This window comes from Phyllobates terribilis, unplaced genomic scaffold (assembly GCF_046119375.1).
Source record: "Phyllobates terribilis strain yellow unplaced genomic scaffold, ASM4611937v1 Scaffold_68__1_contigs__length_7421828, whole genome shotgun sequence".
Classification (NCBI taxonomy): Eukaryota; Metazoa; Chordata; class Amphibia; order Anura; family Dendrobatidae; genus Phyllobates; species Phyllobates terribilis.
In genome coordinates, this window is record NW_027362828.1 from 1,674,535 (window position 1) to 1,701,043 (window position 26,509).

Genomic DNA, 26,509 nt, shown 5'->3' on the forward strand with positions numbered 1-26,509 from the left:
GCAAGCCTATTCTAAGGGGCATTTAAACCCTCTTGTTAAGATCCTGTGACCTGCATGTCTCTTCCAAGGGGGATTTAAACCGTCTTGTTAAGCTACTGCTACCTGCACGTCTCTTCCAAGGGGCATTTAAATCGTCTTGTTAAGCTACTGCGACCTGCACGTCTCTTTCAAGAGGCATTTAAACTGTCTTGTTAAGCTACTGCGACCTCCACCGCTCTTCCAAGGGGCATTTAAACCGTCTTATTAAGCTACTGCAACCTGCACGTCTCTTCCAAGTGTCATTTAAACCGTCTTGTTAAGCTACTGCGACCTGCACCTCTCTTCCAAGGGTCATTTAAACTGTCTTGTTAAGCTACTGCGACCTCCACCTCTCTACCAAGGGGCATTTAAAACATCTTATTAAGCTACTGCGACCTGCACATCTCTTCCAAGAGGCATTTAAACCGTCTTATTAAGCTACTTCAACCTGTACGTCTCTTCCAAGGGGCATTTAAACTGTCTTGTTAAGCTACTGCGACCCCCACCGCTCTTCCAAGGGGCATTTAAACCGTCTTGTTAAGCTACTGCGACCTGTACGTCTCGTCCAAGGGGCATTTAAACCGTCTTGGTAAGCTACTGCGACCTGCAAGCCTATTCCAAGGGGGCATTTAAACCATCTTGTTAAGCTACTGCGTCCTGCACGTTTCTTCCAAGGGGGATTTAAACCGTCTTGTTAAGCTACTGCGACCTGCACGTCTCTTCCAAGGGCCATTTAAGCCGTCTTGTTAAGCTACTGCGACCTGCACGTCTCTTCCAAGGCGCATTTAAACCGTCTTTTTAAGCTACTGCGACTTGCACGTCTCTTCCAAGGGCCATTTAAACTGTCTTGTTAAGCTACTGCGACCTGCAAGCCTATTCTAAGGGGCATTTAAACCCTCTTGTTAAGATCCTGCGACCTGCATGTCTCTTCCAAGGGGGATTTAAACCGTCTTGTTAAGCTACTGCTACCTGCACGTCTCTTCCAAGGGGCATTTAAACCGTCTTGTTATGCTACTGCGACCTGCACTTCTCTTCCAAGGCGCATTTAAACCTCCTTTTTAAGCTCCTGCGACTTGATCGTCTCTTCCAAGGGGCATTTAAACCGTCTTGTTAAGCCTCTGCGACCTGCACGTCTCTTCCAAGTGGCATTTAAACGGTCTTTTTAAGCTGCTGCGACCTGCATGTCTCTTCCAAGGGGCATTTAAACCGTCTTGTTAAGCCTCTGCGACCTGCATGTCTCTTCCAAGGGGCATTTAAACCGTCTTGTTAAGCTACTGTAACCTCCACCACTTTTCCACGGGGCATTTAAACCGTCTTGTTAAGCTACTGCGACCTGCACGTGTCTTCCAAGGGGCATTTAAACCGTCTTGTTAAGCTACTGCGACCTGCATGTCTCTTCCAAGGGGCATTTAAACCGTCTTGTTAAGCCTCTGCGACCTGCACGTCTTTTCCTAGGAGCATTTAAACAGTCTTGTTAAGCTGCTTCGATCTGCATGTTTCTTCCAAGTGGCATTTAAACTGTCTTGTTAAGCTACTGCGACCTGCACATCTCTTCCAAGGGACATTTAAACCTTCTTGCTAAGGTCCTGCGACCTGCACGTCTCTTGAAAGGGGCATTTAAAAACTCTTGTTAAGCTACTGCGACCTGCACGTCTCTTCCAAGGGGCATTTAAACTGTCTTGTTAAGCTTCTGCGGCCTGCACGTCTCTTACAAGGCGCATTTAAACCGTCTTTTTACGCTACTGTGACTTGTACGTCTCTTCCAAGGGGCATTTAAACCCTCTTATTAAGCTCCTGCGACCTGCTCGTCTCTTCCAAGGACCATTTAAACCCTCATGTTAAGCTACTGCTACCTGCACGTCTCTTCCAAGGGGCATTTAAACCGTCTTGTTAAGCTACTGCGAACTGCACGTCTCTTCCAAGGGGCATTTAAACCGTCTTATTAAGCTACTGCGACCTGCAAATCTCTTCCAATGCGCATTTAAACCGTCTTTTTAAGCTACTGTGACTTGAACGTCTCTTCCAAGGAGCATTTAAACCGTCTTGTTAAGTTACTGTAACCTCCACCACTTTTCCAAGGGACATCGCAACAGTCTTGTTAAGCTACTGCGACCTGCATGTCTCTTCCAAGGGGCATTTAAACCATCTTGTTAAGCTTCTGCGAACTGCACGTCTCTTCCAAGGGGCATTTAAACCCTCTTGTTAAGCTCCTGCGACCTGCACTTCTCTTTTTAGGGGCATTTAAACTGTCTTGTTAAGCTACTGCGACCTGCACATCTCTTCCAAGGGGCATTTAAACCGTCTTATTAAGCTACTGCGACCTGCACGTCTCTTCCAAGGGGCATTTAAACTGTCTTGTTAAACTACTGCGACCTGCACGTCTCTTACAAGGTGCATTTAAACTGTCTTGTTAAGCTACTGCGACCTGCACGTCTCTTACAAGGTGCATTTAAACCATCTTGTTAAGCTACTTCGACCTGCATTTCTCTTCCAAGGGGCATTTAACCGTCTTTTAAAGCCTCTTCGACCTGCACGTCTTTTCCTAGGGGCATTTAAACAGTCTTGTTAAGCTGCTTCGACCTCCATGTTTCTACCAAGTGGCATTTAAACTGTCTTGTTAAGCTACTGCGAACTCCACCGCTCTTCCAAGGGGCATTTAAACTGTATTGTTAAGCTACTGCGACCTGCACGTCTCTTCCAAGGGGCATTTAAATCATCTTGGTAAGCTACTGCGACCTGCAAGCCTCTTCCAAAGGGCATTTAAACCCTCTTGTTAAGCTCCTGCGACCTGCACGTCTCTTCCAAGGGGCATTTAAACTGTCTTCTTAAGCTACTGCGACCTCCAACGCTCTTCCAAGGGGCATTTAAACCATCTTGTTAAGCTACTGCGACCTGCACGTCTCTTCCAAGGGGCATTTAAACTGTCTTGTTTAGCTTCGGAGAACTGCGCATCTCTTCTAAGGGGCATTTAAACAGTCTTGTTAAGCTACTGCGACCTGCATGTCTCTTCCAAGGGGCATTTAAACCGTCTTGTTAAGCTACTGCGACCTCCACGTCTCTTCCAAGGGGCTTTTAAACCGTCTTGTTAAGTAGCTGTGACCTGCATGTCTCTTCCAAAGGGCATTTAAACCGTCTTGTTAAGCTACTGCGACCTTCACCGCACTTCCAAGGGGCACTTAAACCGTCTTATTAAGCTACTGCGACCTGCACATCTCTTCCAAGGGGCATTTAGACCGTCTTATTATGCTACTGCGACCTGAATGTCTCTTCCAAGGGGCATTTAAACTGTCTTGTTAAGCTACTGCGACCTCCACCACTCTTCCAAGGTGCATTTAAACATTCCTGGTAAGCTACTGCGACCTGCAAGCCAATTCCAAGGGGCATATAAACCCTCTTGTTAAGCTGCAGCGACCTGCACGTCTGTTCCAAAGGGGATTTAAACCCTCTTGTTAAGCTACTGCGACCTGCACGTCTCTTCCAAGGGGCATTTAAACCGTCTTGTTAAGCTACTGCGACCTGCTCGTCTATTCCAAGGGGCATTTTAACCATCTTGTTAAGCTACTGCGACCTGCACGTTTCTTCCAAGGCGCATTTAAACCGTCTATTTAAGCTACTGCGACTTGCATGTCTCTTCCAAGGGGCATTTAAACTTTCTTGTTAAGCTACTGTAACCTCCACCACTTTTCCAAGGGGCATTTAAACTGTCTTGTTAAGCTACTGCGACCTGCACGTCTCTTCCAAGGGGCATTTAAACCGTTGTGTTAAGCTACTGCGACCTGCATGTCTCTTCCAAGGGGCATTTAAACCGTCTTGTTAAGCCACTGCTACCTGCATGTCTCTTCCAAGGGGATTTAAACCATCTTGTTAAGCTGCTGCGACCTGAATGTCTCTTCCAAGGGGCATTTAAACCGTCTTGTTAAGCTACTGCGACCTCCACCGCACCTCCATGGGGCATTTAAACCGTCTTGTTAAGCTACTGCGACCTGCACGTCTCTTTCAAGGGGCATTTAAACCGTCTTGTTAAGCTACTGCGACCTCCACCGCTCTTCCAAGGGGCATTTAAACCGTCTTTTTAAGCTACTGCAACCTGCACGTCTATTCCAAGTGGCATTTAAACCGTCTTGTTAAGATACTGCGACCTGCACGTCTCTTCCAAGGGGCATTTAAACTGTCTTGTTAAGCTACTGCGACCTCCACCTCTCTTCCAAGGGGCATTTAAAACATCTTATTAAGCTACTGCGACATGCACATCTCTTCCAAGAGGCATTTAAACCATCTTATTAAGCTACTTCAACCAGCACGTCTCTTCCAAGGGGCATTTAAACTGTCTTGTTTAGCTACTGCGACCTGCACGTCTCTTCCAAGGGCCATTTAAACCGTCTTGTTAAGCTACTACGACCTGCAGGTCTCTTCCAAGGCGCATTTAAACCGTCTTTATAAGCTACTGCGACCAGCATGTCTCTTCCAAGGGGCATTTAAACTGTCTTGTTAAGCTACTGCGACCTGCAAGCCTATTCTAAGGGGCATTTAAACCCTCTTGTTAAGATCCTGTGACCTGCATGTCTCTTCCAAGGGGGATTTAAACCATCTTGTTAAGCTACTGCTACCTGCACGTCTCTTCCAAGGGGCATTTAAATCGTCTTGTTAAGCTACTGCGACCTGCACGTCTCTTTCAAGAGGCATTTAAACTGTCTTGTTAAGCTACTGCGACCTCCACCGCTCTTCCAAGGGGCATTTAAACCGTCTTATTAAGCTACTGCAACCTGCACGTCTCTTCCAAGTGTCATTTAAACCGTCTTGTTAAGCTACTGCGACCTGCACGTCTCTTCCAAGGGTCATTTAAACTGTCTTGTTAAGCTACTGCGACCTCCACCTCTCTTCCAAGGGGCATTTAAAACATCTTATTAAGCTACTGCGACCTGCACATCTCTTCCAAGAGGCATTTAAACCGTCTTATTAAGCTACTTCAACCTGTACGTCTCTTCCAAGGGGCAATTAAACTGTCTTGTTAAGCTACTGCGACCCCCACCGCTCTTCCAAGGGGCATTTAAACCGTCTTGTTAAGCTACTGCGACCTGCACGTCTCGTCCAAGGGGCATTTAAACCGTCTTGGTAAGCTACTGCGACCTGCAAGCCTATTCCAAGGGGGCATTTAAACCATCTTGTTAAGCTACTGCGTCCTGCACGTTTCTTCCAAGGGGGATTTAAACCGTCTTGTTAAGCTACTGCAACCTGCACGTCTCTTCCAAGGGCCATTTAAACCGTCTTGTTAAGCTACTGCGACCTGCACGTCTCTTCCAAGGCGCATTTAAACCGTCTTTTTAAGCTACTGCGACTTGCACGTCTCTTCCAAGGGCCATTTAAACTGTCTTGTTAAGCTACTGCGACCTGCAAGCCTATTCTAAGGGGCATTTAAACCCTCTTGTTAAGATCCTGCGACCTGCATGTCTCTTCCAAGGGGGATTTAAACCGTCTTGTTAAGCTACTGCTACCTGCATGTCTCTTCCAAGGGGCATTTAAACCGTCTTGTTATGCTACTGCGACCTGCACTTCTCTTCCAAGGCGCATTTAAACCTCCTTTTTAAGCTCCTGCGACTTGATCGTCTCTTCCAAGGGGCATTTAAACCGTCTTGTTAAGCCTCTGCGACCTGCACGTCTCTTCCAAGTGGCATTTAAACGGTCTTTTTAAGCTGCTGCGACCTGCATGTCTCTTCCAAGGGGCATTTAAACCGTCTTGTTAAGCCTCTGCGACCTGCATGTCTCTTCCAAGGGGCATTTAAACCGTCTTGTTAAGCTACTGTAACCTCCACCACTTTTCCACGGGGCATTTAAACCGTCTTGTTAAGCTACTGCGACCTGCACGTGTCTTCCAAGGGGCATTTAAACCGTCTTGTTAAGCTACTGCGACCTGCATGTCTCTTCCAAGGGGCATTTAAACCGTCTTGTTAAGCCTCTGCGACCTGCACGTCTTTTCCTAGGGGCATTTAAACAGTCTTATTAAGCTGCTTCGATCTGCATGTTTCTTCCAAGTGGCATTTAAAATGTCTTGTTAAGCTACTGCGACCTGCACATCTCTTCCAAGGGGCATTTAAACCTTCTTGTTAAGGTCCTGCGACCTGCACGTCTCTTGAAAGGGGCATTTAAAAACTCTTGTTAAGCTACTGCGACCTGCACGTCTCTTCCAAGGGGCATTTAAACTGTCTTGTTAAGCTTCTGCGGCCTGCACGTCTCTTACAAAGCGCATTTAAACCGTCTTTTTACGCTACTGTGACTTGTACGTCTCTTCCAAGGGGCATTTAAACCCTGTTATTAAGCTCCTGCGACCTGCTCGTCTCTTCCAAGGACCATTTAAACCCTCTTGTTAAGCTACTGCTACCTGCATGTCTCTTCCAAGGGGCATTTAAACCGTCTTGTTAAGCTACTGTAACCTCCACCACTTTTCCACGGGGCATTTAAACCGTCTTGTTAAGTACTGCGACCTGCACGTGTCTTCCAAGGGGCATTTAAACCGTCTTGTTAAGCTACTGCGACCTGCATGTCTCTTCCAAGGGGCATTTAAACCGTCTTGTTAAGCCTCTGCGACCTGCACGTCTTTTCCTAGGGGCATTTAAACAGTCTTGTTAAGCTGCTTCGATCTGCATGTTTCTTCCAAGTGGCATTTAAACTGTCTTGTTAAGCTACTGCGACCTGCACATCTCTTCCAAGGGACATTTAAACCTTCTTGCTAAGGTCCTGCGACCTGCACGTCTCTTGAAAGGGGCATTTAAAAACTCTTGTTAAGCTACTGCGACCTGCACATCTCTTCCAAGGGGCATTTAAACTGTCTTGTTAAACTTCTGCGGCCTGCACGTCTCTTACAAGGCGCATTTAAACCGTCTTTTTACGCTACTGTGACTTGTACGTCTCTTCCAAGGGGCATTTAATCCCTCTTATTAAGCTCCTGCGACCTGCTCGTCTCTTCCAAGGACCATTTAAACCCTCTTGTTAAGCTACTGCTACCTGCACGTCTCTTCCAAGGGGCATTTAAACCGTCTTGTTAAGCTACTGCGACCTGCACGTCTCTTCCAAGGGGCATTTAAACCGTCTTATTAAGCTACTGCGACCTGCACGTCTCTTCCAAGGGGCATTTAAACCGTCTTATTAAGCTACTGCGACCTGCAAATCTCTTCCAATGCGCATTTAAACCGTCTTTTTAAGCTACTGTGACTTGAATGTCTCTTCCAAGGAGCATTTAAACCGTCTTGTTAAGTTACTGTAACCTCCACCACTTTTCCAAGGGACATCGCAACAGTCTTGTTAAGCTACTGCGACCTGCATGTCTCTTCCAAGGGGCATTTAAACCATCTTGTTAAGCTTCTGCGAACTGCACGTCTCTTCCAAGGGGCATTTAAACCCTCTTGTTAAGCTCCTGCGACCTGCACTTCTCTTTTTAGGGGCATTTAAACTGTCTTGTTAAGCTACTGCGACCTGCACATCTCTTCCAAGGGGCATTTAAACCGTCTTATTAAGCTACTGCGACCTGCACGTCTCTTCCAAGGGGCATTTAAACTGTCTTGTTAAGCTACTGCGACCTGCACGTCTCTTACAAGGTGCATTTAAACTGTCTTGTTAAGCTACTGCGACCTGCACGTCTCTTACACGGTGCATTTAAACCATCTTGTTAAGCTACTTCGACCTGCATTTCTCTTCCAAGGGGCATTTAACCGTCTTTTAAAGCCTCTTCGACCTGCACGTCTTTTCCTAGGGGCATTTAAACAGTCTTGTTAAGCTGCTTCGACCTGCATGTTTCTACCAAGTGGCATTTAAACTGTCTTGTTAAGCTACTGCGAACTCCACCGCTCTTCCAAGGGACATTTAAACTGTATTGTTAAGCTACTGCGACCTGCACGTCTCTTCCAAGGGGCATTTAAATCATCTTGGTAAGCTACTGCGACCTGCAAGCCTCTTCCAAAGGGCATTTAAACCCTCTTGTTAAGCTCCTGCGACCTGCACGTCTCTTCCAAGGGGCATTTAAACTGTCTTCTTAAGCTACTGCGACCTCCAACGCTCTTCCAAGGGGCATTTAAACCATCTTGTTAAGCTACTGCGACCTGCACGTCTCTTCCAAGGGGCATTTAAACTGTCTTGTTTAGCTTCGGAGAACTGCGCATCTCTTCTAAGGGGCATTTAAACAGTCTTGTTAAGCTACTGCGACCTGCATGTCTCTTCCAAGGGGCATTTAAACCGTCTTGTTAAGCGACTGCGACCTCCACGTCTCTTCCAAGGGGCATTTAAACTGTCTTGTTTAGCTACTGCGACCTGCACGTCTCTTCCAAGGGCCATTTAAACCGTCTTGTTAAGCTACTACGACCTGCAGGTCTCTTCCAAGGCGCATTTAAACCGTCTTTATAAGCTACTGCGACCAGCATGTCTCTTCCAAGGGGCATTTAAACTGTCTTGTTAAGCTACTGCGACCTGCAAGCCTATTCTAAGGGGCATTTAAACCCTCTTGTTAAGATCCTGTGACCTGCATGTCTCTTCCAAGGGGGATTTAAACCGTCTTGTTAAGCTACTGCTACCTGCACGTCTCTTCCAAGGGGCATTTAAATCGTCTTGTTAAGCTACTGCGACCTGCACGTCTCTTTCAAGAGGCATTTAAACTGTCTTGTTAAGCTACTGCGACCTCCACCGCTCTTCCAAGGGGCATTTAAACCGTCTTATTAAGCTACTGCAACCTGCACGTCTCTTCCAAGTGTCATTTAAACCGTCTTGTTAAGCTACTGCGACCTGCACGTCTCTTCCAAGGGTCATTTAAACTGTCTTGTTAAGCTACTGCGACCTCCACCTCTCTTCCAAGGGGCATTTAAAACATCTTATTAAGCTACTGCGACCTGCACATCTCTTCCAAGAGGCATTTAAACCGTCTTATTAAGCTACTTCAACCTGTACGTCTCTTCCAAGGGGCATTTAAACTGTCTTGTTAAGCTACTGCGACCCCCACCGCTCTTCCAAGGGGCATTTAAACCGTCTTGTTAAGCTACTGCGACCTGCACGTCTCGTCCAAGGGGCATTTAAACCGTCTTGGTAAGCTACTGCGACCTGCAAGCCTATTCCAAGGGGGCATTTAAACCATCTTGTTAAGCTACTGCGTCCTGCACGTTTCTTCCAAGGGGGATTTAAACCGTCTTGTTAAGCTACTGCAACCTGCACGTCTCTTCCAAGGGCCATTTAAACCGTCTTGTTAAGCTACTGCGACCTGCACGTCTCTTCCAAGGCGCATTTAAACCGTCTTTTTAAGCTACTGCGACTTGCACGTCTCTTCCAAGGGCCATTTAAACTGTCTTGTTAAGCTACTGCGACCTGCAAGCCTATTCTAAGGGGCATTTAAACCCTCTTGTTAAGATCCTGCGACCTGCATATCTCTTCCAAGGGGGATTTAAACCGTCTTGTTAAGCTACTGCTACCTGCATGTCTCTTCCAAGGGGCATTTAAACCGTCTTGTTATGCTACTGCGACCTGCACTTCTCTTCCAAGGCGCATTTAAACCTCCTTTTTAAGCTCCTGCGACTTGATCGTCTCTTCCAAGGGGCATTTAAACCGTCTTGTTAAGCCTCTGCGACCTGCACGTCTCTTCCAAGTGGCATTTAAACGGTCTTTTTAAGCTGCTGCGACCTGCATGTCTCTTCCAAGGGGCATTTAAACCGTCTTGTTAAGCCTCTGCGACCTGCATGTCTCTTCCAAGGGGCATTTAAACCGTCTTGTTAAGCTACTGTAACCTCCACCACTTTTCCACGGGGCATTTAAACCGTCTTGTTAAGCTACTGCGACCTGCACGTGTCTTCCAAGGGGCATTTAAACCGCCTTGTTAAGCTACTGCGACCTGCATGTCTCTTCCAAGGGGCATTTAAACCGTCTTGTTAAGCCTCTGCGACCTGCACGTCTTTTCCTAGGGGCATTTAAACAGTCTTATTAAGCTGCTTCGATCTGCATGTTTCTTCCAAGTGGCATTTAAAATGTCTTGTTAAGCTACTGCGACCTGCACATCTCTTCCAAGGGGCATTTAAACCTTCTTGTTAAGGTCCTGCGACCTGCACGTCTCTTGAAAGGGGCATTTAAAAACTCTTGTTAAGCTACTGCGACCTGCACGTCTCTTCCAAGGGGCATTTAAACTGTCTTGTTAAGCTTCTGCGGCCTGCACGTCTCTTACAAAGCGCATTTAAACCGTCTTTTTACGCTACTGTGACTTGTACGTCTCTTCCAAGGGGCATTTAAACCCTGTTATTAAGCTCCTGCGACCTGCTCGTCTCTTCCAAGGACCATTTAAACCCTCTTGTTAAGCTACTGCTACCTGCATGTCTCTTCCAAGGGGCATTTAAACCGTCTTGTTAAGCTACTGTAACCTCCACCACTTTTCCACGGGGCATTTAAACCGTCTTGTTAAGCTACTGCGACCTGCACGTGTCTTCCAAGGGGCATTTAAACCGTCTTGTTAAGCTACTGCGACCTGCATGTCTCTTCCAAGGGGCATTTAAACCGTCTTGTTAAGCCTCTGCGACCTGCACGTCTTTTCCTAGGGGCATTTAAACAGTCTTGTTAAGCTGCTTCGATCTGCATGTTTCTTCCAAGTGGCATTTAAACTGTCTTGTTAAGCTACTGCGACCTGCACATCTCTTCCAAGGGACATTTAAACCTTCTTGCTAAGGTCCTGCGACCTGCACGTCTCTTGAAAGGGGCATTTAAAAACTCTTGTTAAGCTACTGCGACCTGCACATCTCTTCCAAGGGGCATTTAAACTGTCTTGTTAAACTTCTGCGGCCTGCACGTCTCTTACAAGGCGCATTTAAACCGTCTTTTTACGCTACTGTGACTTGAACGTCTCTTCCAAGGGGCATTTAATCCCTCTTATTAAGCTCCTGCGACCTGCTCGTCTCTTCCAAGGACCATTTAAACCCTCTTGTTAAGCTACTGCTACCTGCACGTCTCTTCCAAGGGGCATTTAAACCGTCTTGTTAAGCTACTGCGACCTGCACGTCTCTTCCAAGGGGCATTTAAACCGTCTTATTAAGCTACTGCGACCTGCAAATCTCTTCCAATGCGCATTTAAACCGTCTTTTTAAGCTACTGTGACTTGAATGTCTCTTCCAAGGAGCATTTAAACCGTCTTGTTAAGTTACTGTAACCTCCACCACTTTTCCAAGGGACATCGCAACAGTCTTGTTAAGCTACTGCGACCTGCATGTCTCTTCCAAGGGGCATTTAAACCATCTTGTTAAGCTTCTGCGAACTGCACGTCTCTTCCAAGGGGCATTTAAACCCTCTTGTTAAGCTCCTGCGACCTGCACTTCTCTTTTTAGGGGCATTTAAACTGTCTTGTTAAGCTACTGCGACCTGCACATCTCTTCCAAGGGGCATTTAAACCGTCTTATTAAGCTACTGCGACCTGCACGTCTCTTCCAAGGGGCATTTAAACTGTCTTGTTAAGCTACTGCGACCTGCACGTCTCTTACAAGGTGCATTTAAACTGTCTTGTTAAGCTACTGCGACCTGCACGTCTCTTACAAGGTGCATTTAAACCATCTTGTTAAGCTACTTCGACCTGCATTTCTCTTCCAAGGGGCATTTAACCGTCTTTTAAAGCCTCTTCGACCTGCACGTCTTTTCCTAGGGGCATTTAAACAGTCTTGTTAAGCTGCTTCGACCTGCATGTTTCTACCAAGTGGCATTTAAACTGTCTTGTTAAGCTACTGCGAACTCCACCGCTCTTCCAAGGGACATTTAAACTGTATTGTTAAGCTACTGCGACCTGCACGTCTCTTCCAAGGGGCATTTAAATCATCTTGGTAAGCTACTGCGACCTGCAAGCCTCTTCCAAAGGGCATTTAAACCCTCTTGTTAAGCTCTTGCGACCTGCACGTCTCTTCCAAGGGGCATTTAAACTGTCTTCTTAAGCTACTGCGACCTCCAACGCTCTTCCAAGGGGCATTTAAACCATCTTGTTAAGCTACTGCGACCTGCACGTCTCTTCCAAGGGGCATTTAAACTGTCTTGTTTAGCTTCGGAGAACTGCGCATCTCTTCTAAGGGGCATTTAAACAGTCTTGTTAAGCTACTGCGACCTGCATGTCTCTTCCAAGGGGCATTTAAACCGTCTTGTTAAGCTACTGCGACCTCCACGTCTCTTCCAAGGGGCTTTTAAACCGTCTTGTTAAGCAGCTGTGACCTGCATGTCTCTTCCAAAGGGCATTTAAACCGTCTTGTTAAGCTACTGCGACCTTCACCGCACTTCCAAGGGGCATTTAAACCGTCTTATTAAGCTACTGCGACCTGCACATCTCTTCCAAGGGGCATTTAGACCGTCTTATTATGCTACTGCGACCTGCATGTCTCTTCCAAGGGGCATTTAAACTGTCTTGTTAAGCTACTGCGACCTCCACCACTCTTTCAAGGTGCATTTAAACATTCCTGGTAAGCTACTGCGACCTGCAAGCCAATTCCAAGGGGCATATAAACCCTCTTGTTAAGCTGCAGCGACCTGCACGTCTGTTCCAAAGGGGATTTAAACCCTCTTGTTAAGCTAATGCGACCTGCACGTCTCTTCTAAGGGGCATTTAAACCGTCTTGTTAAGCTACTGCGACCTGCTCGTCTATTCCAAGGGGCATTTTAACCATCTTGTTAAGCTACTGCGACCTGCACGTTTCTTCCAAGGCGCATTTAAACCGTCTATTTAAGCTACTGCGACTTGCTTGTCTCTTCCAAGGGGCATTTAAACTTTCTTGTTAAGCTACTGTAACCTCCACCACTTTTCCAAGGGGCATTTAAACTGTCTTGTTAAGCTACTGCGACCTGCACGTCTCTTCCAAGGGGCATTTAAACCGTTGTGTTAAGCTACTGCGACCTGCATGTCTCTTCCAAGGGGCATTTAAACCGTCTTGTTAAGCCACTGCTACCTGCATGTCTCTTCCAAGGGGATTTAAACCATCTTGTTAAGCTGCTGCGACCTGAATGTCTCTTCCAAGGGGCATTTAAACCGTCTTGTTAAGCTACTGCGACCTCCACCGCACCTCCATGGGGCATTTAAACCGTCTTGTTAAGCTACTGCGACCTGCACGTCTCTTTCAAGGGGCATTTAAACCGTCTTGTTAAGCTACTGCGACCTCCACCGCTCTTCCAAGGGGCATTTAAACCGTCTTTTTAAGCTACTGCAACCTGCACGTCTATTCCAAGTGGCATTTAAACCGTCTTGTTAAGATACTGCGACCTGCACGTCTCTTCCAAGGGGCATTTAAACTGTCTTGTTAAGCTACTGCGACCTCCACCTCTCTTCCAAGGGGCATTTAAAACATCTTATTAAGCTACTGCGACATGCACATCTCTTCCAAGAGGCATTTAAACCACCTTATTAAGCTACTTCAACCAGCACGTCTCTTCCAAGGGGCATTTAAACTGTCTTGTTTAGCTACTGCGACCTGCACGTCTCTTCCAAGGGCCATTTTAACCGTCTTGTTAAGCTACTACGACCTGCAGGTCTCTTCCAAGGCGCATTTAAACCGTCTTTATAAGCTACTGCGACAAGCATGTCTCTTCCAAGGGGCATTTAAACTGTCTTGTTAAGCTACTGCGACCTGCAAGCCTATTCTAAGGGGCATTTAAACCCTCTTGTTAAGATCCTGTGACCTGCATGTCTCTTCCAAGGGGGATTTAAACCGTCTTGTTAAGCTACTGCTACCTGCACGTCTCTTCCAAGGGGCATTTAAATCGTCTTGTTAAGCTACTGCGACCTGCACGTCTCTTTCAAGAGGCATTTAAACTGTCTTGTTAAGCTACTGCGACCTCCACCGCTCTTCCAAGGGGCATTTAAACCGTCTTATTAAGCTACTGCAACCTGCACGTCTCTTCCAAGTGTCATTTAAACCGTCTTGTTAAGCTACTGCGACCTGCACGTCTCTTCCAAGGGTCATTTAAACTGTCTTGTTAAGCTACTGCGACCTCCACCTCTCTTCCAAGGGGCATTTAAAACATCTTATTAAGCTACTGCGACCTGCACATCTCTTCCAAGAGGCATTTAAACCGTCTTATTAAGCTACTTCAACCTGTACGTCTCTTCCAAGGGGCATTTAAACTGTCTTGTTAAGCTACTGCGACCCCCACCGCTCTTCCAAGGGGCATTTAAACCGTATTGTTAAGCTACTGCGACCTGCACGTCTCGTCCAAGGGGCATTTAAACCGTCTTGGTAAGCTACTGCGACCTGCAAGCCTATTCCAAGGGGGCATTTAAACCATCTTGTTAAGCTACTGCGTCCTGCACGTTTCTTCCAAGGGGGATTTAAACCGTCTTGTTAAGCTACTGCGACCTGCACGTCTCTTCCAAGGGCCATTTAAACCGTCTTGTTAAGCTACTGCGACCTGCACGTCTCTTCCAAGGCGCATTTAAACCGTCTTGTTAAGCTACTGCGACCTGCAAGCCTATTCTAAGGGGCATTTAAACCCTCTTGTTAAGATCCTGCGACCGCATGTCTCTTCCAAGGGGGATTTAAACCGTCTTGTTAAGCTACTGCTACCTGCACGTCTCTTCCAAGGGGCATTTAAACCGTCTTATTATGCTACTGCGACCTGCACTTCTCTTCCAAGGCGCATTTAAACCTCCTTTTTAAGCTCCTGCGACTTGATCGTCTCTTCCAAGGGGCATTTAAACCGTCTTGTTAAGCCTCTGCGACCTGCACGTCTCTTCCAAGTGGCATTTAAACGGTCTTTTTAAGCTGCTGCGACCTGCATGTCTCTTCCAAGGGGCATTTAAACCGTCTTGTTAAGCCTCTGCGACCTGCATGTCTCTTCCAAGGGGCATTTAAACCGTCTTGTTAAGCTACTGTAACCTCCACCACTTTTCCACGGGGCATTTAAACCGTCTTGTTAAGCTACTGCGACCTGCACGTGTCTTCCAAGGGGCATTTAAACCGTCTTGTTAAGCTACTGCGACCTGCATGTCTCTTCCAAGGGGCATTTAAACCGTCTTGTTAAGCCTCTGCGACCTGCACGTCTTTTCCTAGGGGCATTTAAACAGTCTTATTAAGCTGCTTCGATCTGCATGTTTCTTCCAAGTGGCATTTAAACTGTCTTGTTAAGCTACTGCGACCTGCACATCTCTTCCAAGGGGCATTTAAACCTTCTTGTTAAGGTCCTGCGACCTGCACGTCTCTTGAAAGGGGCATTTAAAAACTCTTGTTAAGCTACTGCGACCTGCACGTCTCTTCCAAGGGGCATTTAAACTGTCTTGTTAAGCTTCTGCGGCCTGCACGTCTCTTACAAAGCGCATTTAAACCGTCTTTTTACGCTACTGTGACTTGTACGTCTCTTCCAAGGGGCATTTAAACCCTGTTATTAAGCTCCTGCGACCTGCTCGTCTCTTCCAAGGACCATTTAAACCCTCTTGTTAAGCTACTGCTACCTGCACGTCTCTTCCAAGGGGCATTTAAACCGTCTTGTTAAGCTACTGCGACCTGCACGTCTCTTCCAAGGGGCATTTAAACCGTCTTATTAAGCTACTGCGACCTGCACATCTCTTCCAATGCGCATTTAAACCGTCTTTTTAAGCTACTGTGACTTGAACGTCTCTTCCAAGGAGCATTTAAACCGTATTGTTAAGTTACTGTAACCTCCACCACTTTTCCAAGGGACATCGCAACAGTCTTGTTAAGCTACTGCGACCTGCATGTCTCTTCCAAGGGGCATTTAAACCATCTTGTTAAGCTTCTGCGACCTGCACGTCTCTTCCAAGGGGCATTTAAACCCTCTTGTTAAGCTCCTGCGACCTGCACTTCTCTTTTTAGGGGCATTTAAACTGTCTTGTTAAGCTACTGCGACCTGCACATCTCTTCCAAGAGGCATTTAAACCGTCTTATTAAGCTACTGCGATGTGCACGTCTCTTCCAAGGGGCATTTAAACCGTCTTGTTAAGCTACTGCGACCTGCACGTCTCTTACAAGGTGCATTTAAACTGTCTTGTTAAGCTACTGCGACCTGCACGTCTCTTACAAGGTGCATTTAAACCATCTTGTTAAGCTACTTCGACCTGCATTTCTCTTCCAAGGGGCATTTAACCGTCTTTTAAAGCCTCTTCGACCTGCACGTCTTTACCTAGGGGCATTTAAACAGTCTTGTTAAGCTGCTTCGACCTGCATGTTTCTACCAAGTGGCATTTAAACTGTCTTGTTAAGCTACTGCGACCTCCACCGCTCTTCCAAGGGGCATTTAAACTGTATTGTTAAGCTACTGCGACCTGCACGTCTCTTCCAAGGGGCATTTAAATCATCTTGGTAAGCTACTGCGACCTGCAAGCCTCTTCCAAAGGGCATTTAAACCCTCTTGTTAAGCTCCTGCGACCTGCACGTCTCTTCCAAGGGGCATTTAAACTGTCTTCTTAAGCTACTGCGACCTCCAACGCTCTTCCAAGGGGCATTTAAACCATCTTGTTAAGCTACTGCGACCTGCACGTCTCTTCCAAGGGGCATTTAAACTGTCTTGTTTAGCTTCGGAGAACTGCGCATCTCTTCTAAGGGGCATTTAAACAGTCTTGTTAAGCTACTGCGACCTGCATGTCTCTTCCAAGGGGCATTTAAACCGTCTTGTTAAGCTACTGCGACCTCCACGTCTCTTCCAAGGGGCATTTAAACCGTCTTGTTAAGCAGCTGTGACCTGCATGTCTCTTCCAAAGGGCATTTAAACCGTCTTGTTAAGCTACTGCGACCTTCACCGCACTTCCAATGGGCATTTAAACTGTCTTGTTAAGCTACTGCGACCTGCACGTCTCTTCCAAGGGGCATTTAAACCGTCTTGTTAAGCTACTGCGACCTGCACGTCTCTTCCAAGTGGCATTTAAACCGTCTTGTTAAGCTACTTTTACCCGCACGTTTCTTTCAAGGGGCAGTTAAACAGTCTTGTTAAGCTACTGCCACCTCCACCGCTCTTCCAAGGGGCATTTAAACCGTCTTGTTAAGCTACTGCAAACTGCAGGTCTCTTCCAAGGGGCATTTAAACTGTCTTGTTAAGCTACTGCGACCTCCACCGATCTTCCAAGGGGCATTTAAACCGTCTTGTTAAGCTACTGCGACCTGCATGTCTCTTCCAAGGGGCATTTAAACTGTCTTGTTAAGCTACTGCGACCTCCACCACTCTTCCAAGGGGCATTTAAACTGTCTTGTTAAGCTACTGCGACCTGCACGTCTCTTTCAAGGGGCACTTAAACTGTCTTGTTAAGCTACTGCGACCTCCACCGCTCTTCCAAGGGGCATTTAAACCGTCTTGTTAAGCTACTGCGACCTGCACGTCTCTTCCAAGTGGCATTTAAACCGTCTTGTTAAGTTACTGCGACCTGCACGTCTCTTCCAAGGGGCATTTAAACTGTCTTGTTAAGCTACTGCGACCTCCACCTCTCTTCCAAGGGGCATTTAAACCGTCTTATTAAGCTACTGCGACCTGCACATCTCTTCCAAGGGGCATTTAAACCGTCTTATTATGCTACTGCGACCTGCATGTCTCTTCCAAGGGGCATTTAAACTGTCTTGTTAAGCTAATGCGACCTCCACCACTCTTCTAAGGGGCATTTAAACCGTCTTGTTAAGCTACTGCGACCTGCACGTCTCTTCCAAGGGGCATTTAAACCGTCTTGTTAAGGTACTGCGACCTGCTCGTCTATTCCAAGGGGCATTTTAACCGTCTTGTTAAGCTACTGCGACCTGCACGTCTCTTCCAAGGCGCATTTAAACAGTCTATTTAAGCTACTGCGACTTGCATGTCTCTTCCAAGGGGCATTTAAACTTTCTTGTTAAGCTACTGTAACCTCCACCACTTTTCCAAGGGGCATTTAAACTGTCTTGTTAAGCTACTGCGACCTGCACGTCTCTTCCAAGGGGCATTTAAACCGTCGTTTTAAGCTACTGCGACCTGCATGTCTCTTCCAAGGGGCATTTAAACCGTCTTGTTAAGCCACTGCTACCTGCACGTCTCTTCCAAGGGGATTTAAACCATCTTGTTAAGCTGCTGCGACCTGAATGTCTCTTCCAAGGGGCATTTAAACCGTCTTGTTAAGCTACTGCGACCTCCACCGCACGTCCATGGGGCATTTAAACCGTCTTGTTAAGCTACTGCGACCTGCACGTCTCTTTCAAGGGGCATTTAAACCGTCTTGTTAAGCTACTGCGACCTCTACCGCTCTTCCAAGCGGTATTTAAACCATCTTATTAAGCTACTGCAACCTGCACGTCTCTTCCAAGGGGCATTTAAACTGTCTTGTTAAGCTACTGCAACCTCCACCTCTCTTCCATGGGGCATTTAAAACATCTTATTAAGCTACTGCGACATGCACATCTCTTCCAAGAGGCATTTAAACCGTCTTATTAAGTTACTTCAACCTGCACGTCTCTTCCAAGGGGCATTTAAACCGTCTTGTTAAGCTACTGCGACCTGCACGTCTCTTCCAAGGGCCATTTAAACCATCTTGTTAAGCTACTGCGACCTGCACGTCTCTTCCAAGGCGCATTTAAACCGTCTTTTTAAGCTACTGTGACCAGCATGTCTCTTCCAAGGGGCATTTCAACTGTCTTGTTAAGCTACTGCGACCTTCAAGCCTACTCTAAGGGGCATTTAAACCCTCTTGTTAAGATCCTGTGACCTGCATGTCTCTTCCAAGGGGGATTTAAACCGTCTTGTTAAGCTACTGCTAACTGCACGTCTCTTCCAAGGGGCATTTAAATCGTCTTGTTAAGCTACTGCGACCTGCACGTCTCTTTCAAGGGGCATTTAAACTGTCTTGTTAAGCTACTGCGACCTCCACCGCTCTTCCATGGGGCATTTAAACCGTCTTATTAAGCTACTTCAACCTGCACGTCTCTTCCAAGTGGCATTTAAAGCGTCTTGTTAAGCTACTGCGACCTGCACGTCTCTTCCAAGGGTCATTTAAACTGTCTTGTTAAGCTACTGCGACCTCCACCTCTCTTCCAAGGGGCATTTAAAACATCTTATTAAGCTACTGCGACCTGCACATCTCTTCCAGGAGGCATTTAAACCATCTTGTTAAGCTACTGCGACCTGCACATCTCTTCCAAGGGAAATTTAAACCGTCTTGTTAAGCTACTGTAACTTGCACTTCTCTTCCAAGGGGCATTTAAACAGTCTTGTTAAGATACTGCGACCTGCACGTCTCTTCCAAGGGGCATTTAAACCATCTTATTAAGCTACTGCGACCTGCATGTCTCTTCCAAGGGACATTTAAAACGTCTTATTAAGCTACTGCGACCTGCACGTCTCTTCCAAGGGGCATTTAAACTGTCTTGTTAAGCTACTGCGACCTGCATGTCTCTTCCAAGGTGCATTTAAACCGTCTTGCTATGCTACTGCGACCTTCACCGCACTTCCAATGGGCATTTAAACTGTCTTGTTAAGCTAACGCGACCTCCACCGCTCTTCCAAGGGACACTTAAACTGTCTTGTTAAGCTACTGCGACCTGCACGTCTCTTCCAAGGGGCATTTAAACCGTCTTGTTAAGCTACTGCGACCTGCACGTCTCTTCCAAGTGGCATTTAAACCGTCTTGTTAAGCTACTTTTACCCGCACGTTTCTTTCAAGGGGCAGTTAAACAGTCTTGTTAAGCTACTGCGACCTCCACCGCTCTTCCAAGGGGCATTTAAACCGTCTTGTTAAGCTACTGCAAACTGCAGGTCTCTTCCAAGGGGCATTTAAACTGTCTTGTTAAGCTACTGCGACCTCCACCGATCTTCCAAGGGGCATTTAAACCGTCTTGTTAAGCTACTGCGACCTGCATGTCTCTTCCAAGGGGCATTTAAACTGTCTTGTTAAGCTACTGCGACCTCCACCACTCTTCCAAGGGGCATTTAAACTGTCTTGTTAAGCTACTGCGACCTGCACGTCTCTTTCAAGGGGCACTTAAACTGTCTTGTTAAGCTACTGCGACCTCCACCGCTCTTCCAAGGGGCATTTAAACCGTCTTGTTAAGCTACTGCGACCTGCACGTCTCTTCCAAGTGGCATTTAAACCGTCTTGTTAAGTTACTGCGACCTGCACGTCTCTTCCAAGGGGCATTTAAACTGTCTTGTTAAGCTACTGCGACCTCCACCTCTCTTCCAAGGGGCATTTAAACCGTCTTATTAAGCTACTGCGACCTGCACATCTCTTCCAAGGGGCATTTAAACCGTCTTATTATGCTACTGCGACCTGCATGTCTCTTCCAAGGGGCATTTAAACTGTCTTGTTAAGCTACTGCGACCTCCACCACTCTTCTAAGGGGCATTTAAACCGTCTTGTTAAGCTACTGCGACCTGCACGTCTCTTCCAAGGGGCATTTAAACCGTCTTGTTAAGGTACTGCGACCTGCTCGTCTATTCCAAGGGGCATTTTAACCGTCTTGTTAAGCTACTGCGACCTGCACGTCTCTTCCAAGGCGCATTTAAACAGTCTATTTAAGCTACTGCGACTTGCATGTCTCTTCCAAGGGGCATTTAAACTTTCTTGTTAAGCTACTGTAACCTCCACCACTTTTCCAAGGGGCATTTAAACTGTCTTGTTAAGCTACTGCGACCTGCACGTCTCTTCCAAGGGGCATTTAAACCGTCGTTTTAAGCTACTGCGACCTGCATGTCTCTTCCAAGGGGCATTTAAACCGTCTTGTTAAGCCACTGCTACCTGCACGTCTCTTCCAAGGGGATTTAAACCATCTTGTTAAGCTGCTGCGACCTGAATGTCTCTTCCAAGGGGCATTTAAACCGTCTTGTTAAGCTACTGCGACCTCCACTGCACGTCCATGGGGCATTTAAACCGTCTTATTAAGCTACTGCGACCTGCACGTCTCTTTCAAGGGGCATTTAAACCGTCTTGTTAAGCTACTGCGACCTCTACCGCTCTTCCAAGCGGTATTTAAACCATCTTATTAAGCTACTGCAACCTGCACGTCTCTTCCAAGGGGCATTTAAACTGTCTTGTTAAGCTACTGCAACCTCCACCTCTCTTCCATGGGGCATTTAAAACATCTTATTAAGCTACTGCGACATGCACATCTCTTCCAAGAGGCATTTAAACCGTCTTATTAAGTTACTTCAACCTGCACGTCTCTTCCAAGGGGCATTTAAACCGTCTTGTTAAGCTACTGCGACCTGCACGTCTCTTCCAAGGGCCATTTAAACCATCTTGTTAAGCTACTGCGACCTGCACGTCTCTTCCAAGGCGCATTTAAACCGTCTTTTTAAGCTACTGTGACCAGCATGTCTCTTCCAAGGGGCATTTCAACTGTCTTGTTAAGCTACTGCGACCTTCAAGCCTACTCTAAGGGGCATTTAAACCCTCTTGTTAAGATCCTGTGACCTGCATGTCTCTTCCAAGGGGGATTTAAACCATCTTGTTAAGCTACTGCTAACTGCACGTCTCTTCCAAGGGGCATTTAAATCGTCTTGTTAAGCTACTGCGACCTGCACGTCTCTTTCAAGGGGCATTTAAACTGTCTTGTTAAGCTACTGCGACCTCCACCGCTCTTCCATGGGGCATTTAAACCGTCTTATTAAGCTACTTCAACCTGCACGTCTCTTCCAAGTGGCATTTAAAGCGTCTTGTTAAGCTACTGCGACCTGCACGTCTCTTCCAAGGGTCATTTAAACTGTCTTGTTAAGCTACTGCGACCTCCACCTCTCTTCCAAGGGGCATTTAAAACATCTTATTAAGCTACTGCGACCTGCACATCTCTTCCAGGAGGCATTTAAACCATCTTGTTAAGCTACTGCGACCTGCACATCTCTTCCAAGGGAAATTTAAACCGTCTTGTTAAGCTACTGTAACTTGCACTTCTCTTCCAAGGGGCATTTAAACAGTCTTGTTAAGATACTGCGACCTGCACGTCTCTTCCAAGGGGCATTTAAACCATCTTATTAAGCTACTGCGACCTGCATGTCTCTTCCAAGGGACATTTAAAACGTCTTATTAAGCTACTGCGACCTGCACGTCTCTTCCAAGGGGCATTTAAACTGTCTTGTTAAGCTACTGCGACCTGCATGTCTCTTCCAAGGTGCATTTAAACCGTCTTGCTATGCTACTGCGACCTGCACTTCTCTTCCAAGGCGCAATTAAACCTTCTTTTTAAGCTCCTGCGACTTGCACGTCTCTTCCAAGGGTCATTTAAACCGTCTTGTTAAGCCTCTGCGACCTGCACGTCTTTTCCAAGGGGCATTTAAACCGTCTTGTTAAGCTACTGCGACCTGCATGTCTATTCCAAGGGGCATTTAAACCTTCGTGTTAAGCTACTGCGACCTCCACCGCTTTTCCAAGGGGCATTTAAACCGTTTTTTTATGCTACTGCGACCTGCACTTCTCTTCCAAGGCTCATTTAAACCTTCTTTTTAAGCTCCTGCGACCTGAACGTCTTTTCCTAGGGGCATTTAAACAGTCTTGTTAAGCTGCTTCGACATGCATGTTTCTTCCAAGTGGCATTTAAACTGTCTTCTTAAGCTAGTGCGACCTGCACGTCTCTTCCAAGGTGCATTTAAACCGTCTTGTTAAGCTACTGCGACCTGCATGTCTCTTCCAAGGGGCATTTAATCCGTCTTGTTAAGCTGCTTCGACATGCATGTTTCTTCCAAGTGGCATTTAAACTGTCTTGTTAAGCTACTGCGACCTGCAAGTCTCTTCCAAGGGGCATTTAAATCATCTTGGTAAGCTACTGCAACCTGCAAGCCTCTTCCAATGGGCATTTAAACCCTCTTGTTAAGCTACTGCGACCTGCATGTCTCTTCCAAGGGGCATTTAAACTGTCTTCTTAAGCTACTGCGACCTCCACCGCTCTTCCAAGGGGCATTTAAACCATCTTGTTAAGCTACTGCGACCTGCACGTCTCTTCCAAGGGGCATTTAAACTGTCTTATTTAGCTTCTGCGACCTGCACGTCTCTTCTAAGGGGCATTTCAACAGTCTTGTTAAGCTACTGCGACTTGCACGTCTCTTCCAAGGTGCATTTAAACCGTCTTCTTAAGCTACTGTAACCTCCACCGCACTACCAAGGGGCTTTTAAAACGCTTTGTTAAGCTACTGCGACCTGCATGTCTCTTCCAAGGGGCATTTAAACCGTCTTGTTAAGCTACTGCGACCTCCACGTCTCTTCCAAGGGGCATTTAAATCGTCTTGTTAAGCTACTGTGACCTGCATGTCTCTTCCAAGGGGCATTTAAACCATCTTATTAAGCTACTGCGACCTCCACCGCACTTCCAAGGGGCATTTAAACCGTCTTGTTAAGCTACTGCGACCTGCATGTCTATTCCAAGGCGCATTTAAACCTTCTTTTTAAGCTCCTGCGACCTGCACGTCTTTTCCTAGGGGCATTTAAACAGTCTTGTTACGCTGCTTCGACATGCATGTTTCTTCCAAGTGGCATTTAAACTGTCTTGTTAAGCTAGTGCGACCTGTTTGTCTCTTCCAAGGTGCATTTAAACCGTCTTGTTAAGCTACTGCGACCTGCATGTCTCTTCCAAGGGGCATTTAAACTGTCTTGTTAAGCTACTGCGACCTCCACCGCTCTTTCAAGGGGCATTTAAACAGTCTTGTTAAGCTACTGCGACTTGCACGTCTCTTCCAAGGTGCATTTAAACCGTCTTCTTAAGCTACTGTAACCTCCACCGCACTACCAAGGGGCTTTTAAAACGCTTTGTTAAGCTACTGCGACCTGCATGTCTCTTCCAAGGGGCATTTAAACCGTCTTGTTAAGCTACTGCGACCTCCACGTCTCTTCCAAGGGGCATTTAAATCGTCTTGTTAAGCTACTGTGACCTGCATGTCTCTTCCAAGGGGCATTTAAACCATCTTATTAAGCTACTGCGACCTCCACCGCACTTCCAAGGTGCATTTAAACCGTCTTGTTAAGCTACTGCGACCTGCATGTCTCTTCCAAGGGGCATTTAAACATTTAAACCGTCTTGTTAAGCTGCTTCGACATGCATGTTTCTTCCAAGTGGCATTTAAACTGTCTTGTTAAGCTACTGCGACCTCCACCGCTCTTTCAAGGGGCATTTAAACTGTCTTGTTAAGCTACTGCGACCTGCACGTCTCTTCCAAGGGGCATTTAAATCGTCTTGGTAAGCTACTGCGACCTGCAAGCCTCTTCCAATGGGCATTTAAACCCTCTTGTTAAGCTACTGCGACCTGCATGTCTCTTCAAAGGGGCATTTAAACTGTCTTCTTAAGCTACTGCGACCTGCATGTCTCTTCAAAGGGGCATTTAAACTGTCTTCTTAAGCTACTGCGACCTCCACCGCTCTTCCAAGGGGCATTTAAACCATCTTGTTAAGCTACTGCGACCTGCACGTCTCTTCCAAGGGGCATTTAAACTGTCTTGTTTAGCTTCTGCGACCTGCACGTCTCTTCTAAGGGGCATTTAAACAGTCTTGTTAAGCTACTGCGACTTGCACGTCTCTTCCTAGGGGCATTTAAACCATCTTCTTAAGCTACTGTAACCTCCACCACTTTTCCAAGGGGCATTTAAACCGTCTTGTTAAGCTACTGCGACCTCCACCGCACTACCAAGGGGCTTTTAAAACGCTTTGTTAAGCTACTGCGACCTGCATGTCTCTTCCAAGGGGCATTTAAACCGTCTTGTTAAGCTACTGCGACCTCCACGTTTTTTCCAAGGGGCATTTAAACCGTCTTGTTAAGCTGCTGTGACCTGCATGTCTCTTCCAAGGGGCATTTAAACCATCTTGTTAAGCTACTGCGACCTCCACCGCACCTCCAAGGGGCATTTAAACCGTCTTGTTAAGCTGCTGCGACCTGCACGTCTCTTCCAAGGGGCATTTAAACTATCTTGTTAAGCTACTGCGACCTCCACCGCTCTTCCAAGGGGCATTTAAACCATCTTGTTAAGCTGCTGCGACCTGCACGTCTCTTCCAAGGGGCATTTAAACCATCTTGTTAAGCTACTGCGACCTCCACCGCTCTTCCAAGGGGCATTTAAACCGTCTTGTTTAGCTACTGCGACCTGCACGTCTCTTCCAAGGGGCATTTAAACCGTCTTGTTAAGCTACTGCGACCTGCACGTCTCTTCCAAGGGGCATTTAAACTGTCTTGCTAAGCCACTGCGACCTCCACCTCTCTTCCAAGGGGTATTTAAACCGTCTTATTAAGCTACTGCGACCTGCATGTCTCATCCAAGGGGCATTTAAACTCTCTTGTTAAGCTCCTGCGACCTCCACCACTCTTCCAATGGGCATTTGAACCGTCTTGTTAAGCTACTGCGACCTGCACGTAACTTTCAAGGGGCATTTAAACTGTCTTGTTAAGCTACTGCGACCTCCACCGCTCTTCCAAGGGGCATTTAAAAGGTCTTTTTAAGCTACTGCGACCTGCACGTCTCCTCCAAGTGGCATTTAAACCGTCTTTTTAAGCTACTGCGACCTGCACGTCTCTTCCAAGGGGCATTTAAACTGTCCTGTTAAGCTACTGCGACCTCCACCTCTCTTACAAGGGGTATTTAAATTGTCTTATTATGCTACTGCGACCTGCATGTCTCTTCCAAGGGGCATTTAAACTGTCTTATTATGCTACTGCGACCTGCATGTCTCTTCCAAGGGGCATTTAAACTGTCTTACTAAGCTACTGCGACCTGCACGTCTCTTCCAAGGGGCATTCAAACCGTCTTGTTAAGCTTCTGCGACCTGCAAGCCTATTCCAAGGGGCATTTAAACCCTCTTGTTAAGCTGCTGCGACCTGCACGTCTCTGCCAAGGGGGATTTAAACCGTCTTGTTAAGCTACTGAGACCTGCACGTCTCTTCCAAGGGGCATTTAAACCGTCTTGTTAAGCTACTGCGACCTGCTCGTCTATTCCAAGGGTCATTTTAACCGTCTTGTTAAGCTACTCCGACCTGCACGTCTCTTCCAAGGCGCATTTAAACCGTCTATTTAAGCTACTGCGACTTGCATGTCTCTTGCAAGGGGCATTTAAACTTTCTTGTTAAGCTACTGTAACCTCCACCACTTTTCCAAGGGGCATTTAAACTGTCTTGTTAAGCTACTGCGACCTGCACGTCTCTTCCAAGGGGCATTTAAACCGTCGTTTTAAGCTACTGCGACCTGCATGTCTCTTCCAAGGGGCATTTAAACCGTGTTGTTAAGCCACTGCTACCTGCACGTCTCTTCCAAGGGGATTTAAACCAACTTGTTAAGCTGCTGTGACCTGAATGTCTCTTCCAAGGGGCATTTAAACCGTCTTGTTAAGCTACTGCGACCTCCACCGCACGTCCATGGGGCATTTAAACCGTCTTGTTAAGCTACTGCGACCTGCACGTCTCTTTCAAGGGGCATTTAAACCGTCTTGTTAAGCTACTGCGACCTCCACCGCTCTTCCAAGCGGCATTTAAACCGTCTTATTAAGCTACTGCAACCTGCACGTCTCTTCCAAGGGGCATTTAAACTGTCTTGTTAAGCTACTGCAACCTCCACCTCTCTTCCAAGGGGCATTTAAAACATCTTATTAAG